The following is an 18,068-nucleotide window of genomic DNA, read 5'->3' as shown; positions in this document are numbered from 1 at the left end:
TATCTGCATAATACATGAAGTCTTACAGAGCAAGGTCTATACATTATACATTATACATATAGAGGTGATTAGTTGAACATTGAGTCATGTAGAATTACATATTGGTTGAAGTGCAGTAATGTTACAACATATGTTATGTATTTAGTAGTGGACATTAAGTGATTAAATATTTTGACGATGTTGCATTACAGTAATATAGTTGCTGACGTACTCAAAACTAAAGGAAAACTAAACTGTTTGTTTGTTTCACTGTGCACTTGTTCGATGGTTGTCCCTGACACTCACAACAGCAGGTATAGGACAGTTCTTGCATGTGTCTGTGTGAGACGTGTTGGTGCAAAGTGATTGTGGTCATGGACGTCTGACATTGAAGGCTGGTCGGGAGGAGGCCCTGGTGACACGGGTGGCGAGGTAAGAACCATGCTGGTGCTGGTATAGGTCAATGTCATAGTGTTTTATACAAGGCGGTCGCCCCTATGGCCTTCAAGGGGAATCTTATTGAGTGGCTGGGGTTACTCCTTGAGTGATGTGAGAAGCGGAGTACATGTCAGGGTTGTGAAACTCAGGCGTCCGCAGCTCAAACAGACGCCTCACAATAAACTCCCACTGAGTCATAGGTTCACCAGTCCACCAGTAAAGGTATGAAGTCACGTGATACATATCTCTTGTATACAATCATAACCTTTGGAAGTAGAGAGTCTTGTGTGAAGACGGTAGGTCAAGTTAAGTGTAACCCAAGCAGCCAGCTGGGAGGGAAAGGTGAGGGAGGGAGTTCAGTACGACCGTTGACCTCTGGTGACCCGAGAGCGCCACTGACACACCTACAACCCGATCGAAGGCTGGACACGTGCGTGTGTGTGTGTGTGTGTGTGTGTGTGTGTGTGTGTGTGTGTGTGTGTGTGTGTGTGCTAGAGGGCTTTAGCCAACTCCCGGGTCTGGGCGCATCTGTGTGTAGGACGCCACGTTCTCCTTTCGGTGGCATTAAAGAAGTTACAGTCGGTGGTGGTAGTGGCCGGCACCAGAGAAGTGGTGGTGGGGGTAGTGGCCGGCACCAGAGTGGTGGTGGTGGGGGTAGTGGGCAGTAGAGCGTGAGGGAGGTAGTGGCCGGCACCAGAGACCACAAGGGAAGAGGAAGGGCCGTAGAGCGTCTCACCACACACACACCACTTGACTATTGATCGTACTTGATGAAGGGGAAGAACGGATCATATGTTTGTTATTGATACAATAGTTACTATAATGTTAACGGGAAGTTAAAAGTAGGTACAAATATCATGACATTGTTTAAGCTAAACGAACTGGAAAAATTAACCTTTGATATATTTAGTTGGAAAATAGCGAGGGTGTCTTAACCTGACTTTCCTGAACAATTCATGACCTGAATTAATTGCCAGAGAGCAAGACCCGTTGATGAGGAGGATTGACTCATTATAATGTGAAAGTCTGAGAAATTACTGAATGTTAAGTAAGTTATTTCATTCATTAACCAACAGCCGTTAGTGCGTATTAGATGGGAGGTCATTAACCTGGGGGTTGGGTGGGGGGGGGTGTTGGTGCTCTGGATGATAAAGAAAAAATGATAATTAAAGCAGCGTTGCCACACCTGGAGGTGTGAAACTATATAGAGGATATTCCTCAGGTAGAGGGTGACATGTTCACATACACACACACACACACACACACACACACACACACACACACACACACACACACACACACACACACACACACACACACATGATCGTGTCTGTGGCTCCTGCAGGTCAACATAAACATTCCGTCTCTGTCAAGGGTCAACATACATCATGTGTTTCCTCATCTGTTGTGTACCATACATCATGTGTTTCCTCATCTGTTGTGTACCATACATCATGTGTTTCCTCATCTGTTGTGTACCATACATCATGTGTTTCCTCATCTGTTGTGTACCATACATCATGTGTTTCCTCATCTGTTGTGTACCATACATCATGTGTTTCCTCATCTGTTGTGTACCATACATCATGTGTTTCCTCATCTGTTGTGTACCATACATCATGCGTTTCCTCATCTGTTGTGTACCATACATCATGTGTTTCCTCATCTGTTGTGTACCATACATCATGTGTTTCCTCATCTGTTGTGTACCATACATCATGTGTTTCCTCATCTGTTGTGTACCATACATCATGTGTTTCCTCATCTGTTGTGTACCATACATCATGTGTTTCCTCATCTGTTGTGTACCATACATCATGTGTTTCCTCATCTGTTGTGTACCATACATCATGTGTTTCCTCATCTGTTGTGTACCATACATCATGTGTTTCCTCATCTGTTGTGTACCATACATCATGCGTTTCCTCATCTGTTGTGTACCATACATCATGTGTTTCCTCATCTGTTGTGTACCATACATCATGTGTTTCCTCATCTGTTGTGTACCATACATCATGTGTTTCCTCATCTGTTGTGTACCATACATCATGTGTTTCCTCATCTGTTGTGTACCATACATCATGTGTTTCCTCATCTGTTGTGTACCATACATCATGTGTTTCCTCATCTGTTGTGTACCATACATCATGTGTTTCCTCATCTGTTGTGTACCATACATCATGTGTTTCCTCATCTGTTGTGTACCATACATCATGTGTTTCCTCATCTGTTGTGTACCATACATCATGTGTTTCCTCATCTGTTGTGTACCATACATCATGTGTTTCCTCATCTGTTGTGTACCATACATCATGCGTTTCCTCATCTGTTGTGTACCATACATCATGTGTTTCCTCATCTGTTGTGTACCATACATCATGTGTTTCCTCATCTGTTGTGTACCATACATCATGTGTTTCCTCATCTGTTGTGTACCATACATCGTGTGTTTCCTCATCTGTTGTGTACCATACATCATGTGTTTCCTCATCTGTTGTGTACCATACATCATGTGTTTCCTCATCTGTTGTGTACCATACATCATGTGTTTCCTCATCTGTTGTGTACCATACATCATGTGTGTCCTCATCTGTTGTGTACCATGCATCATGTGTTTCCTCATCTGTTGTGTACCATACATCATGTGTTTTATCACCTAATGTGTACTATACATTACGTTGGCTTCACCTTGATGTCGTACCGTGCAGAGAAAAGTTGACTTCATTTAAACTGTGTTGTTATCTCAATTGTCATTCTTTGTTAGTCTTACATAAAACACGGACCAGCTGCAGAGAATCCTTTGTTCTCTGCATCATTACTGAAGCATGGGATGTGAAATGAATTCAGTGACTGGACTGACTTAGTTCCATAATCTGCTTAACTCGTTAAAACCAGTGAAACTGTTGGATCCAAGCATTGATATGAACAATTGCTGACAACAGAATATGGGAAGGTAAAGGCTTAAAATACTGGCTGAATGGCAAGCCAACAAATGAGAGAGAGAGAGAGAGAGAGAGAGAGAGAGAGAGAGAGAGAGAGAGAGAGAGAGAGAGAGAGAGAGAGAGAGAGAGAGAGAGAGAGAGAGAGAGAGAGAGAGAGAGAGAGAGAGAGAGAGAGAGATTTCCCCTCTCTTGGTGGGTCTTCTGGTATTTTGTTGGCTACAAAGTCCAACATTTTAGGTGTACATTTTGGGCTGGCCGGGAGCAGTCATTGTGTATCACAAGCTTCATCAACTTCCCATCATTTTGTCGCTTAAAGTTATAATGTGAAGTATAGCTTGCTGAAGCAATACACTAATCCCAGTAATGGAAGGGATGGAAAGAAGAAGGAAAAATTATTGATAGACTAGCTATAGAAAATTTCATGGACATGGCGGGAGGAGAGGTCATGAACTAGATTAGGGAATAGGTCAGGGGTTATGCCGTCCACCTTTAACACATAAATCCTCTTTGTCAACCTCTCCTCACTCATTCTCTCCATATGTCCAAACTATTTCAGCACACCTTTTCTGCTCTCTCAACCATACTCTGTTTATTACCACGCATCTCACGCATCCTTTTATTAGTTACTCGACCATTCCATCTCAGACCACATTTTGTCCTCATATATTTCATTTCCAACACATTCTCCTCCTCCGCACAACTTCATCTACAGCCCAGACCTCACATCCATATAACGTTGTTGGGACTACTAAACCTTCAAACATAACCATTTTCGCCCTCCCAGACAACGACTTCCCTCTAAGTACATTCTTCAATACCCCCAGAACCTTCGACCACTTACCCACACTATGAATCATTTCCGCTTTCATAGTTCCATTTGCTGCTATGTCCACTCCCAGGTATCTGAGGCACCTCACGTCCTCCAAATTATCTTTATTCATAGTCATACCCAACTAACCTGAGTCCTGCGTTACCAAACCTAATGATCCTGCTTTTGTTCACATTTACTCTTAACTTCCTCCTTTCACACACTTTTCTAACCATAGTCACCAACGTCTGTATTTTCTAAATCGAATCTGCCACCAATGGTGTGTCACCAGCAAACAACAAATGACTCACTTTCCAGGCTACCTCATCCCTTTTGACTACATACTCGGCCCTCTCTTACAGACTCGCGTTTATTTTCCTCACCACCTCATCCATAAACAAAATAAGCAGCCATGGTGACATCACATATCCATGCGGCAAACCATCCTTCACTTGAAAACACTCGATCTCCTTTCATCCTACTCGTACAAACGCCTTAAACCCTTGACAAAAACTTTTCACTGCTTCTAATAGCTTTCCAACAACGCCATATGTTCATAACACTCTCCACAAGGCTTCTCTATCAACCTTATCTTATACTTTCTCCATATCCATAAATGCCACATACAAATCTTCCTGTTTCTCGGGGTATTTGTCACATATCATTTAAGCAAACACCTGACTCACACATCCTCTACTATTACCGAAACCGCATTGTTCTTCCCCATTCTGATGATCTCTGCATGCCTTCACCCTCGCTCTCAATCACTACTCTCCCATACAAGTTACCAGGTGCAATCAACATTATACTTATACTTCTGTAATTTGAACACTCATCTTTGTCCCCTTTGCATTTATACAGTGGCACTATACTTTCATTCCACTAATATTCAGGAACCTTACCATGATCCATATATACACTGAGAATCCTGATGTACCAATCAATAACATAGTCAGCCCTCTTTTAAGAAATTCAAATGAAATATAGTCAGGTGCAGACGCCTTGCCACATTTTATCTAATGCAAGGCTTTCTCCACCTCTCCTCTATTCACCAAGCGACTTTCCATAACTCATTTCCCTAACCAAAACACCCTATATCTGCAACTCTATCGTGAAACACATTCAACAATTCTTAAAATGCTCACTCCATCTCTCTTCACCTTATCATTGCCTGATACCTATTCCCCAATTGTCCACTTTGATGTTCCAAGTTGCTCTCTTGTTTTTCTCACTCTATCAACCTCCTTCCAGTAGATTTCATTCTTCCCAAAGTTTATCGATACCCGCTTACCCCAGCTCTCACTCTCCCACTTTTTCAACCCCTTCACGTTCCTCTCGACTTCTTGCCTTTCTCTTATACGTCTCCCAATCATTTGCACAGATCTGTCTTACTGAATTAGAATCGCAGTGAAGCAGGGATCGATTACATGACGTTAAGATATATTTTATGTTACAATGATTCACACTATGAAGTGCGAATTTGTCGTATGAATTAAAGACTCGGTATAACGGGAGGATCTGTTTCACCAAGCAGGATTCCACTGCATAACATGAGGATCTGTTTCATGAAGTAGAGATTCACTGCATAACATGAGGATCTGTTTCATGAAGTAGAGATTCACTGCATAACATGAGGATCTGTTTCATGAAGTAGAGATTCACTGCATAACATGAGGATCTGATTTACCATACAGGGATCCACTGTATAACGTGAGGATCTGTTTCATGATACAGGGATTCACTATATGTGGTGATGATCAGTTTCACTACACTACGCTCTGATATTCAACACAATTTCTCTACCAGAGAGGTTTCCTTCTCTCTCTCTCTCTCTCTCTCTCTCTCTCTCTCTCTCTCTCTCTCTCTCTCTCTCTCTCTCTCTCTCTCTCTCTCTCTCTCTCTCTCTCTCTCTCTCTCTCTCTCTCTCTCTCTCTCTCTCTCTCTCTCTCTCTAACTCTTCTCCTTCATTTGATTCAGATTATAACTTCAGTCGTCACACCGGTGTTTCATGACACAAATTAGAGCATAAACAACCTAATGGGAGGAAAGTCACCTTAATGTAAAGATCTTATCTTGCGTCCATGACCAGCCTTCTGGCACGCCAGCATTACAGAGTGAAGCGAGATTACTTAACGAGTAATGTTAATGGCTGTGAGATACACACAAGTCGTAGACGCTAAGTTAAGTGGGGACTGGCACTTCAAGTAACCCTTCCCCAGAAAGGGGAAAGAACTCAGTCTGGGTAAGGAGCAAGTGTTATGTATGATAAAAGAGATGACATATTAGATATTCCAATATCATCTTATAATCATAAGAATGCAGAAGTTTCATTTTGTCTTATACTCTTAGCTAGAAACAGAACTTTGTTATTAAAAATATCCAAAAACTATTAACGGAAAGATCTTCATTTAATTTAATACTTCGAGCAGAAAAATGCAGATCAAACCTCAAGGATACTTTAAGAAAGACACTGGGTGAAGGTTGTGTCCAGGTAGACACCGGGTGAAGGTTGTGTCCAGGAAGACACTGGGTGAAGGTTGTGTCCAGGAAGACACTGGGTGAAGGTTGTGTCCACAGGAAGACATACATGATGATCAAACTTATCTGTGACGATAGCATGAAGGTGAAATCGCACTTCAGTAGGAATTCATACAATTATATTCAACATATAATTTTTCTATACGTGTGGCACGACATCTTTCGTGGAGTCAATCCACTTGTCATCAGGTGCCAGTACTTAACAAAGTTATCTAAGTTCCAGGATCACAATTGATTCCCGCCGTCCAACACCAATCTTTACAGACCAAGCATTGTCTGCTTTGTCTGGCCATAACCGTTGTAAGGGAGAGTGATTAGCGGGAGGGGGGGGGGGTCACGTGGCGGGGGTTGACCTGGGTAGCTGGGTGTGTCATGAACAACTTTTTTCATGTTTTCGTGTTTTGTCAATTCTCTCATAATGATTTGGTTAATGCTAGGGTGGGCTTTGAAATTGCCTGGGAACAAATTATAGTTCTTAGTATTAGCAATTATGACAGATTCAATGACATTGCCTGTGTGTGTGTGTGTGTGTGTGTGTGTGTGTGTGTGTGTGTGTGTGTGTGTGTTTATGAGTGGATGAGTCTTTTTTCGGTTGTTTGCTGGCACTACCTCGCTAACACGGGAAACAGCGATCAAGTATTATTATGATAATAGTAATAATAATGATGATAATAATAATAATGATGATAATAATGATAATGATAATAATAATAATAATAATAATAATAATAATAATAATGATAATAATAATAATAATAAAAATAATAATAATAATAATAATAATAATAATAATAATAATAATAATAATAATAATAATGATAATAATGATAGTAATCATAATGATAATAATAATGACAATTATATTAATAATAATGACAATAATAGCAATAGTAATAACAACAACAATGATAATAAAAATAATAATGATAATAATAATAATAATAATGATAATGATAATAATAATAATAATAATAATAATAATAATAATAATGATAATGATAATAATAATTATGATAATAATGATAGTTATGATAATAACAATATTAATAATGATATTGATAATGATAATGATAACAATGATGATGATGATAATAATAATAATAATAATAATAATAATAATAATAATAATAATGATAATAATAATAATAATAATAATGATAATAATGATAATAATCATAATGATAATAATAATGACAATAATATTAATAATAATGACAATAATAGCAATAGTAATAACAACAACAATGATAATAAAAATAATAATGATAATAATAATAATAATAATGATAATGATAATAATAATAATAATAATAATAATAATAATGATAATGATAATAATAATTATGATAATAATGATAGTTATGATAATAACAATATTAATAATGATATTGATAATGATAATGATAACAATGATGATGATGATGATAATAATAATAATAATAATAATAATAATAATAATAATAATAATAATAATAATAATAATGATGATAATAATAATAATAATAATAATGATAATGATAATAATAATTATGATAATAATGATAATAAAATGATGATGATAATAATGATAGTAATAGTAATAACAACAATGATAATGATGATAATAATAGAATTTGTAATAATGATAATATTAATAATGATAATGATAATGATGATAATAATCATAATGATAATAATAATATGTTCATATAAATATATACACCAACATTTCTGATGAGAAAGCGTTTAATTTGTAATAATAGTAATATCAATAATGATAATGATAATGATGATAATAATAGAATTTGTAATAATGATAATATTAATAATGATAATGATAATGATGATAATGATCATAATGATAATAATAATATGTTCATATAAATATATACACCAACATTTCTGATGAGAAAGCGTTTAATTTGTAATAATAGTAATATCAATAATGATAATGATAATGATGATAATAATAGAATTTGTAATAATGATAATATTAATAATGATAATGATAATGATGATAATAATCATAATGATAATAATAATATGTTCATATAAGTATATACACCAACATTTCTGATGAGAAAGCGTTTAATTTGTAATAATAATAATATCAATAATGATAATGATAATGATGATAATAATCATAATGATAATAATAATATGTTCATATAATTATATATATACCAACATTTCTGATGAGAAAGCGTTTAATTTGAGATCATTTATTTCTGTCAAGTCGATTGTCATTAAAAGTTCGCACGAGAAGAAATTGTTATTATATATCATAAAAGCAATTATATAATGATTATTCACTCCTCGTAAATAGTTAACGATATAGGGTCATGAATAACAGGGAGTATTCATTGTTATGTGAGACAGATGTTGTATAATGTCATGAATAACAGGGATTACTCATTGTTATGTGAGACAGATGTTGTACAGCTCAGTGAGTACCATATCCCAGTGAAATTCTACCTTTCAGGTGAATATTTTCCGTTGGATCTGTTCTCTGTTGATAAGCCACGGGCAGGAGGTGGCATATTCAGTCATGTGTGATCATCAGGATGCAGAGGTACAGTGGGGTACAACATGGTAATTATGTGCCCTATCTGCAGCGTTCACCTGCCACACTTTGACCCTTCGACCATCCAGGAGATAAGATCATTGTCCCTTCCCCGAGTCCAGTGTAACTATGATCTGTGCTTTACCTTCTTCAGGTTATCCCGGATCTTCATTTATTGACCATCACAAAGTGAAATCAGGAACAGCTTGATTGGCTCTGAGCTGGCTGTCTTAACTCACTCCTAACCTAAGAAATGATAACTGTTGGTGCTGACCACTTCACCACGGAGGCTTTCGCGACACATGCTAAATCCCAAGTTCCATAGAATAGAATAGATTTACCTGATTCATTTCTCGTTTTCATGAATCTTACGTGGCCACGTTTCCATGAAAAGTTTCCTCAAGTATTGGTCACTTGTCCTCACAGAATCAAACTTCTGAACATAATGATTGGCAGTGACGTAGATGACATCAGAAGAGATGTTCCCTCCTGGTGTCTTGTTATGGTAAACTATTGTACAGTTGTTCTGGTTTCTTTATCATTATCACAGTAAATTGTTCGTACAGATGATGCTGGTAACGTATAAACGTCTTTCCTGGTCTTAGTTCCTTTCTGTATGGACTGAGTGTATCGAGGTCCAGTATTTTGGCTCATTAGTGGTTATACAATCAAGATAAGATCGAATTTTGGGAAAAAGCTGACTTGCATTACGAAGCAGAGGTATCATGTCTTGATGAGCCTCCGTGGGTACGTGGTCAGCGTTACTCGTTATGAATCTGTGGGTTTGGGTACGAGTACGGACGCCTGGCTCTGAGCTGGTCAATAGTCCAGTATTCCAGGCATCAAACATTCTCATGCTGTCGTGTCCTCCACTTACATATGACGTCAACTGTGTTGCCTTTCCCAGAGTAACAAAACACTAACGTCCTCCAGATGTGACGCGTTTCTGGAATGAATTATAAGTTATAATTATCCAATGATCATCATCTTCCTTGACAACGGAGGTTGCAGTAGGTTTGTGATGTGTTGACAGCAGCCGCCCAGGGAGGTTTGATCGTCGTGACTCGGAACTGCTGGACCGATGCCCAGGAGCATCTTACATTCTCACCGTCACGACTGGTGTTCGTCTGTTGTACTGAAACTAAACTACAACGCAAGACTTGACATTTCATCAATACATACCTCCAACCATCTGTCTCTGTGAAATTATATCGATCTTAATCATATTCTTTTCTCCCACCCTCGCTTTTTAATCATATTCTTTTCTCTCACCCTCGCTTTTTTCCATTTATCTGCATTTTTACGATTATTCTTGTCATTCAAAGCCTGACTTGCATGAAGACAACTGTGCATAACAGTAGCTTTTGTCACAGAAGAAACGTTTCAGATGACTGATGATCTGGTCATCTGTGCATCAGTTAAGAAGGATATAACTGGCAATGATGTATTTGTCAGGATGTGCAAAACGATGTTGGATGATGACATGTTTCCTGTCAATGCTTTTGCCATATCTTTTAAGCTATCTCAGTCTCCTGGGTATTTCCCAGTAATGATGTAACTGTACCGAACACATTACGTGACTAAAGATGTAGGTCATTAAGAGAGACTATAGCAAAGTTAAGAATAATCATGTACTTTGGGCTGATTCTGCTCTTTGCTATTTCATTTACATATAAAGCATCAAGGAGTATTGGATTCACTGAGGATTTACAGTAATTATCAAGAACTTTCGTCGAATTTTACTTGTTCCTAAAGTACACTCATTATGTCACCAACATCATGGTAGCACACGGTATTACAGCGTCCACTCTCACTGACTGTGATCCCACATCCTCCGTGCAAGATGCTGAAGAGTCGAGAATCTTCAGTAATGTCAAGGACAGAGGGAAGACGTGAGTGGGTCTTGCAGGATACAGTGGACCGGAGCGCGGGGCTTCAGTGGTTAGATCTCAAGATCGCTAGCAATTCTCACTGACTAAGAAAAAGAGAAGATTCCATTGTGAGGTTACGAACACGGATAACCAAGGCAAATCTTCACTAATTGAGGAATCCTTGTGCTAAATTGAACACAAACAAAACAGCAGAATTAACACCGTCCATAATGTGGCCGTGTGTGGCTGCTGGATGATACACACCGTCCATAACCTGGCCATGTGTGGCTGCTGGATGATAAACACCGTCCATAGCTTCGCCATATCTGGCTGCTGGATGATAAACACCGTCCATAACCTGGCCATGTCTGGCTGCTGGATGATACACACCGTCCATAACGTGGCTATGTCTGGCTTCTGGATGATAAACACCGTCCATAGCTTGACTGTGTGTGGCTACTGGGTGATAAACACCGTCCATAGCTTGGCTGTGTGTGGCTACTGGGTGATAAACACCGTCCATAGCTTGGCCATGTGTGGCTGCTGGGAAGCCGTGTAGATCACCTCTACGTCTGACTATCATGTAGATAAGCACTATGGTATCATCTTTATAACAGTCCAGTAACCAGTGTTCACTTTAGTGTATCACTTCACTTCTTTGCTATAACCAGCTCTCTTACCTACACTTACACAAGGACATTTGTTCTCCTCGTCTCTGTTAAACAAAGGATGATCAATAGTTCATGTTTTCCAGCTCCTTAGAATCATTATCTTCTTATTACTTATTCATAATATCTTACATTTCTTACGGAAATATAGCATAGCAGTTACTTGTCCCACAGTCCTGGAACCTGTCTCACGTAGGGAGAGGACAATCATGACATGTCTCCCTCCCTCCCTCCCTCTTTTCCTCCCTCTCTCCCTCCCTCTCTCCCTCCCTCTCTTCCTCCCTCTCTTCCTCCCTTTCTTCGTCAATCTCTTCCTCCCTCTCTTACTCCCTCTCTCCCTCTCTCTCTTCCTCCCTCTCTCCCTTCCACCCTTCCTCCCTCCCTCCCTCTCTCCCTCCTTCTCTTCCTCCCTCTCTCCCTTCCTCTTTATTCGAATCGCAGCCACTGGCAAGGGACCCCAACCCCACTTGGGTATCGGTAGGGTTACTGACGGCTTCACGGTAAGCCAGCACTTTTATTTGCTGTCAAGTGTCATTCTTTATCCACGACAGCTCTGATATCCCTCTGCCTGACCCACACTTGGGTTGCTGGCGCTCACACCACAAACAGAGAGTCTTCATCTCATGCATAACGACAACACGTAACTCATGATTCGGTTTTCATAACACTAGATTTTCCTGCGGTGAGTTCTACGCGCTAGCCATGACTCTTGATGAAATCTCGTCTTAAGTATTCGTAAGTAAGTACTCTCTCTCTCTCTCTCTCTCTCTCTCTCTCTCTCTCTCTCTCTCTCTCTCTCTCTCTCTCTCACTCTCTCTCTCTCTCTCTCTCTCTCTCTCTCTCTCTCTCTCTCTCTCTCTCTCTCTCTCTCTCTCTGCCTGCACCGCTACCTTAATACAGGAGGCATAAGTTCACTGCTCAGCCATACGTGAGCTTCATATCATCCATCTGTGATGGCAAGCTACACCCCTCACCCCCAGACTCACCAGCACGACCACTTCATCAACAACCTTTTACTGGGCAGCCTCAGCCCCTCACTCCAAACTTGTCAAGACGATCATGTGATCATTTCCCATCAATCTACCAGACTCATATCCTGACCTGGAGACGATTGCCTTCATCTTCAGGAGATGGAAGAATATCTTGTCACACGGGATCACAATGGATGCTCCTCATACCCAGCCTACAGTCTACCTGGAGTCTACCAAAGCATATCAACGAACTTCAGAAACGTATAGAGACGCTCCATAAGATCACCATCATGCGGAGCGGCGTTAAGTGACACCCAGAGTCAACAGCCCCACATGACACATGGACCTCTGGGACCTGAGCACCATGATGTAGGAGATGTACAGACATGGAATTACCATAGTGATGGTCATCACTATGGAGAACAGTGAGGGATATGCTACCACACCAGTGTCTGTGTACAGAAACAAGTGAGTAGTAACGATAGGAACGCTCACACAGGAAACCCTTCCACCCTAGTATTTTAAGTTTCTAAAAGGGGAAACAGAAGGAGTTACGCGGGGAGTGCTCATCCTCCTCTAAGGCTCAGATTGGGGTGTCTAAATGTGAGTGGATGTAACCAAGATGAGGAAAAAGGAGAGATAGGTAGTATGTTTCAGGAAAGGAACCTGGATGCTTTGGCTCTGAGTGAAACGAAACTCAAGGGTAAAGGGGAAGAGTGGTTTGGGAATGTCTTGGGAGTAAAGTCAGGGGCTAATGAGAGGACAAGAGCGAGGGGAGGAGTAGCACTACTACTGGAACAGGAGTGGTGGGAGTATGTGATAGAGTGTAAGAAAGTAAACTATAGATTGATATGGGTAAAACTGAAAGTGGATGGAGAGAGATGGGTCATTATTGGTGCATATGCATCTGGGCAAGAGAAGAAAGATCATGAGAGGCAAGTGTTTTGGGAGCAGCTGAGTGAGTGTGTTAGTAGTTTTCAGGCACGAGACGTTATAGTGATGGGTGATTTGAATGCAAAGGTGAGTAATGTGGCAGTTGAGGGAATAATTGGTATACATGGGGTGTTCAGTGTTGTAAATGGAAACGGTGAAGAGCTTGTAGATCTATGTGCTGAACAAGGACTCGTGATTGGGAATACCTGGTTTAAAAAGATAGATATACATAAGTATACGTATGTAAGTATGAGAGATGGCCAGAGAGCGTTATTGGATTACGTGTTAATTGATAGGTGCGCGAAAGAGAGACTTTTGGATGTTAATGTGCTGAGAGGTACAACTGGAGGGATGTCTGATCTTTATTTTCTGGAGGCGAAGGTGAAGATTTGTAGAGGTTTTCAGAAAAGAAGAGAGAATGTTGGGGTGAACAGAGTGGCGAGAGTAAGTGAGCTTGTGAGGAAACTTGTGTGAGGAAGTACCAGGAGAGACTGAGTACAGAATGGAAAAAGGTGAGAACAAACAACGTAAGGGGAGTGGGGGAGGAATGGGATGTATTTGGGAATCAATGATGGCTTGTGCAAAAGATGCTTGTGGCATGAGAAGCGTGTGAGGTGGGCAGATTAGAAAGGGTAGTTAGTGGTGGGATGAAGAAGTAAGATTATTAGTAAAAGAGAAGAGAAAGACATCTGGACGATTTTTGCAGGGAAATAATGCATATGACTGGGAGATGTATAAAAGAAAGAGGCAGGAGGTATAGAGAAAGGTGCAAGAGGCGAAAAAGAGGGCAAATGAGAGTTTGGGTGAGAGAGTATCATTAAATATTAGGGAGAATAAAAAGATATTTTGGAAGGCGTTAAATAAAGGGCGTAAGACAAGGGAACATATGGGAACTTCAGTGAAGGGGGCTAATGGGGAGGTGATAACAAGTAGTGGTGATATGAGAAGGAGATGGAGTGAGTATTTTGAATGTTTGTTGATTGTGTATGATGATAGAGTGGCAGATAAAGGGTGTTTTGGTCGAGGTGGTGTGCAAAGTGCGAGTGTTAGGGAGAATGATTTGATAGACAGAGAAGAGGTAGTAAAAGCTTTGCGGAAGATGAAAACCGGCAAGGCAGCGGGTTTGGATGGTATTGCAGTGGAAATCATTAAAAAAGGGGGTGACTGTATTGTTGACTGGTTGGTAAGGCTATTTAAAGTATGTAAGACTCATGGTGAGGTGCCTGGGGATTGGCGGAATGCATGCATAGTGCCATTCCACAAAGGCAAAGGGGATAAGAGTGAGTGCTCAAATTACAGAGATATAAGTTTGTTGAGTATTCCTGGGAAATCATATGTAAGGGTATTGATTAAGAGGGTGAAGGCATGTACAGAGCATCAGATTGGGGAAGAGCAGTGTGGATTCAGAAGTGGTAGAGGAAGTGTGGATCAAGTGTTTGCTTTGAGAAGTACTTAGAAAAGCCAATGGATTTGTATGTGGCATTTATGGATCTGGAGAAGGCACATGATAGAGATGATAGAGATGCTCTGTGGAAGGTTTAAAGAATGTATGGTGTAGGAGGTAAGTTGTTAGAAGCAGTGAAAAGTTTTTATCGAGGATGTAAGGCATGTGTACGAGTAGGAGGAAAGTGAATGGTCCTCACTGAACGTTGGTTTGCTGCAGGGGTGCGTGATGTCTCCATGGTTTTTTGATTTGTTTATGGATGGGGTTGTTAGGGAGGTGAATGCAAGAGTTTTGGAAAGAGGGGCAAGTATGAAGTCTGTTGTGGACGAGAGAGCTTGGGAAGTGAGTCAGTTGTTGTTCGCTGATGATACAGCGCTGGTGACTGATTCGTGTGAGAAACTGCAGAGGCTGGTGACTAAGTTTGTTAAAGTGTGTGAAAGAAGAAAGCTGAGAGTAAATGTGAATAAGAGCAAGGTTATTAGGTACAGTATGGTTGAGGGAAAAGTCAATTGGGTGGTGCGTTTGAATGGAGAAAAACTGGAGGAACTGAAGTATTTTCGATATCTGGGAGTGGATTTAGCAGTGGATGTAACTATGGAAGCGGAAGTGAATCATAGGATGGGGAGGGGGCGAAAGTTCTGGGAGCGTTAAAAAATGTGTGGAAGTCGAGAACGTTAGTTTGGAAAGCAAAAATGGGTATGTTTGAAAGCAATATTGGTTTAAACAATGTTATATGGTTATGAGGCATGGGCTGTAGATACGGTTGTGCGAAGGAGGATGGATGTCTTTGAAATGAAATGTTTTAGGACAATAGCCTGTGACTCACTTCCGTTTCCATGGATCCACTCCCAGATATCTGAAACACTTCCTCCAGATTTCTCCATTCAAACTTACCTCCCAATGGACTTGTCCCTCAACCCTAGTGTACCTAATAACTTTGCTCTTATTCACATTTACTCTCAACTCTCTTCTTTCACACATTTCACCAAACTCAGTCATCAACCTCTGCAGTTTGTCACCCGAATCAGAATGAGTACTATCTTTCAAATATTCGCAATAAATACAAATGAAAAAGTTAATGTACGTAACACAATATCATACTAACACGTAAACCCAAACAGTGCAATACAAACTTCCTCAACATCTTTAGTTATATTCTTGAGGTCAGTTTCTTACATAAACCAAATGTCTTTAGTATGATGATTTTACAGGCCGGGCGGGGATCTACGTGGTATTGTTGCTGTCCGTCAGTTATGTATGTGTTCCTCACTAACCCAGAATCCATACCTTGGGAGGCTTCGTTATGCCATAACAGAGAATAACATGATACATAACGATGTCATAACAGGTGTTATAAGTGAACAAATTTGTGCATTTTGCACCTCTGGTTATGAGAAACTTAAGTAAACTCTGACAGACAATTTGATAAACCATGAATCATTATTCCTGATTCATTTAAAGTTCAGTAAAGTGTTAGTAGAATGCTACAGGCATATACTCATTATGTTGGTACGAGTTTGTACAGAAACCTTATCGAAAGTGTTCAACCTTACTCTTGTTATCATATCGCCCACCTGGAAGAAAAAGAAGAAGAAGAAGAAGAAGAAGAAGAAGAAGAAGAAGAAGAAGAAAAAGAAGAAGAAGAAGAAGGAGAGAGAGAGAGAGAGAGAGAGAGAGAGAGAGAGAGAGAGAGAGAGAGAGAGAGAGAGAGAGAGAGAGAGAGAGAGAGAGAGATGAACTTATACTTAAAACTTACGTGGGTTGGTGATCCACGACCTGAGGCTGTTTTCTTCTTAATGGCTATGGTGGTAGCGAAGGACGTTGTTAGCTGTGGGGAGGTAGTTAACAAAGTCGTTCACTACCTCCCCAACCACTAAGAAAACGGCCCTCGGGCCTGAGAAAAAGGAAACTCTTGCAATTACCTCAAACATATACGGACACAAACCCGTGGAAATCACTGAACGACTCCTTATCTATTTCTACAGCTACTCGTAACGACAAAGAAACAGTTACTGATGATCACTCGCTTATGGATAAACGTACCACCGGTGAAGGTCATCACAACCTCAAAGAAAATGCGAATATATTCCTAAAACACTGATAACAAACCTCACACATAACCTCTCTGTCACAAGAATATTCAAAACCACTTTAACTCATCTGGACAGCCTCTGTAAAGCTGATACTGCTCTCGGTGAGACTGGTAGAAGTGATGAATTTTCCATCACTAAATATAGTCAACTTGCAGTGATGTCATCAAGTATGATCTCCAAGTAAAGATGCGCAGAATAACTCCTCCAAGTGGGTGAGAACATATTATCTTACTGTCTCAAAGTCGGCCTTCAACATTGCCAAAACAAGAGTTCTTAAAACAACTTACCACATCTGATGTGTCCGGATCTTCGCAGATACACATCAGGCTGTAGGGCGAGGAGGAGGTGTCGACTTTACTCCAAAATTACAAAGATCAGTTCTCGTGAAATCTTTGAGCTTGGGACGCCGCAAGTCACCGTTCTAAGTCCCCCTCTGCTTAATGTCCTACAGCACAAACTCGTGAACAACTCTGAAACCAGAGAGGAAGAGATTATTGTCTGTGTTGTTGATGTGTGTTAAAGCTTACTCTCTATATAGGATGTAGAATTCTAATTCACTGTGATTCTCTTAATTGTTTATGAAACTAAGGCTTTTGCTGATTCATATGTTCTTAGCCCCTTTCAGCAAACACTAGTGAAACATTACCGTAAGGAAAATAGATATCTTGGCATTAACACTGGTGTTGTCACCATAGGAAGAAATTTTGCACTGATCTCAGTCAGTAAACTAAAAGAAAGAATTTGACCAACAAAGACAGCGATAAACGATAAAAGGTTTACATTCAGAACACGATACATCTCATTATATATTTGATTATCATTATCACCCATTCATTATGAT

At 40.0% G+C, this 18,068-nt stretch overlaps 1 protein-coding gene across 1 annotated transcript in view; it reads right to left on the bottom strand.

Annotated features, from left to right (window-relative positions):
* LOC139747606 (glutamate receptor ionotropic, kainate 2-like) overlaps positions 1 to 18,068 on the bottom strand; it is a 775,400-nt gene that overhangs the window by 592,137 nt on the left and 165,195 nt on the right. Inside the window, exon 2 of the mRNA XM_071660081.1 lies at positions 17,515 to 17,697. The gene's annotated coding sequence lies outside the window, so the exon portion shown is untranslated. The remainder of the gene's footprint in view (positions 1 to 17,514; positions 17,698 to 18,068) is intronic.

Source organism: Panulirus ornatus, chromosome 69, assembly GCF_036320965.1.
Source record: "Panulirus ornatus isolate Po-2019 chromosome 69, ASM3632096v1, whole genome shotgun sequence".
Taxonomy (NCBI): Eukaryota; Metazoa; Arthropoda; class Malacostraca; order Decapoda; family Palinuridae; genus Panulirus; species Panulirus ornatus.
Note: the sequence above shows the minus strand (reverse complement) of the source record. Positions and strands in the feature narration are given on the sequence as shown.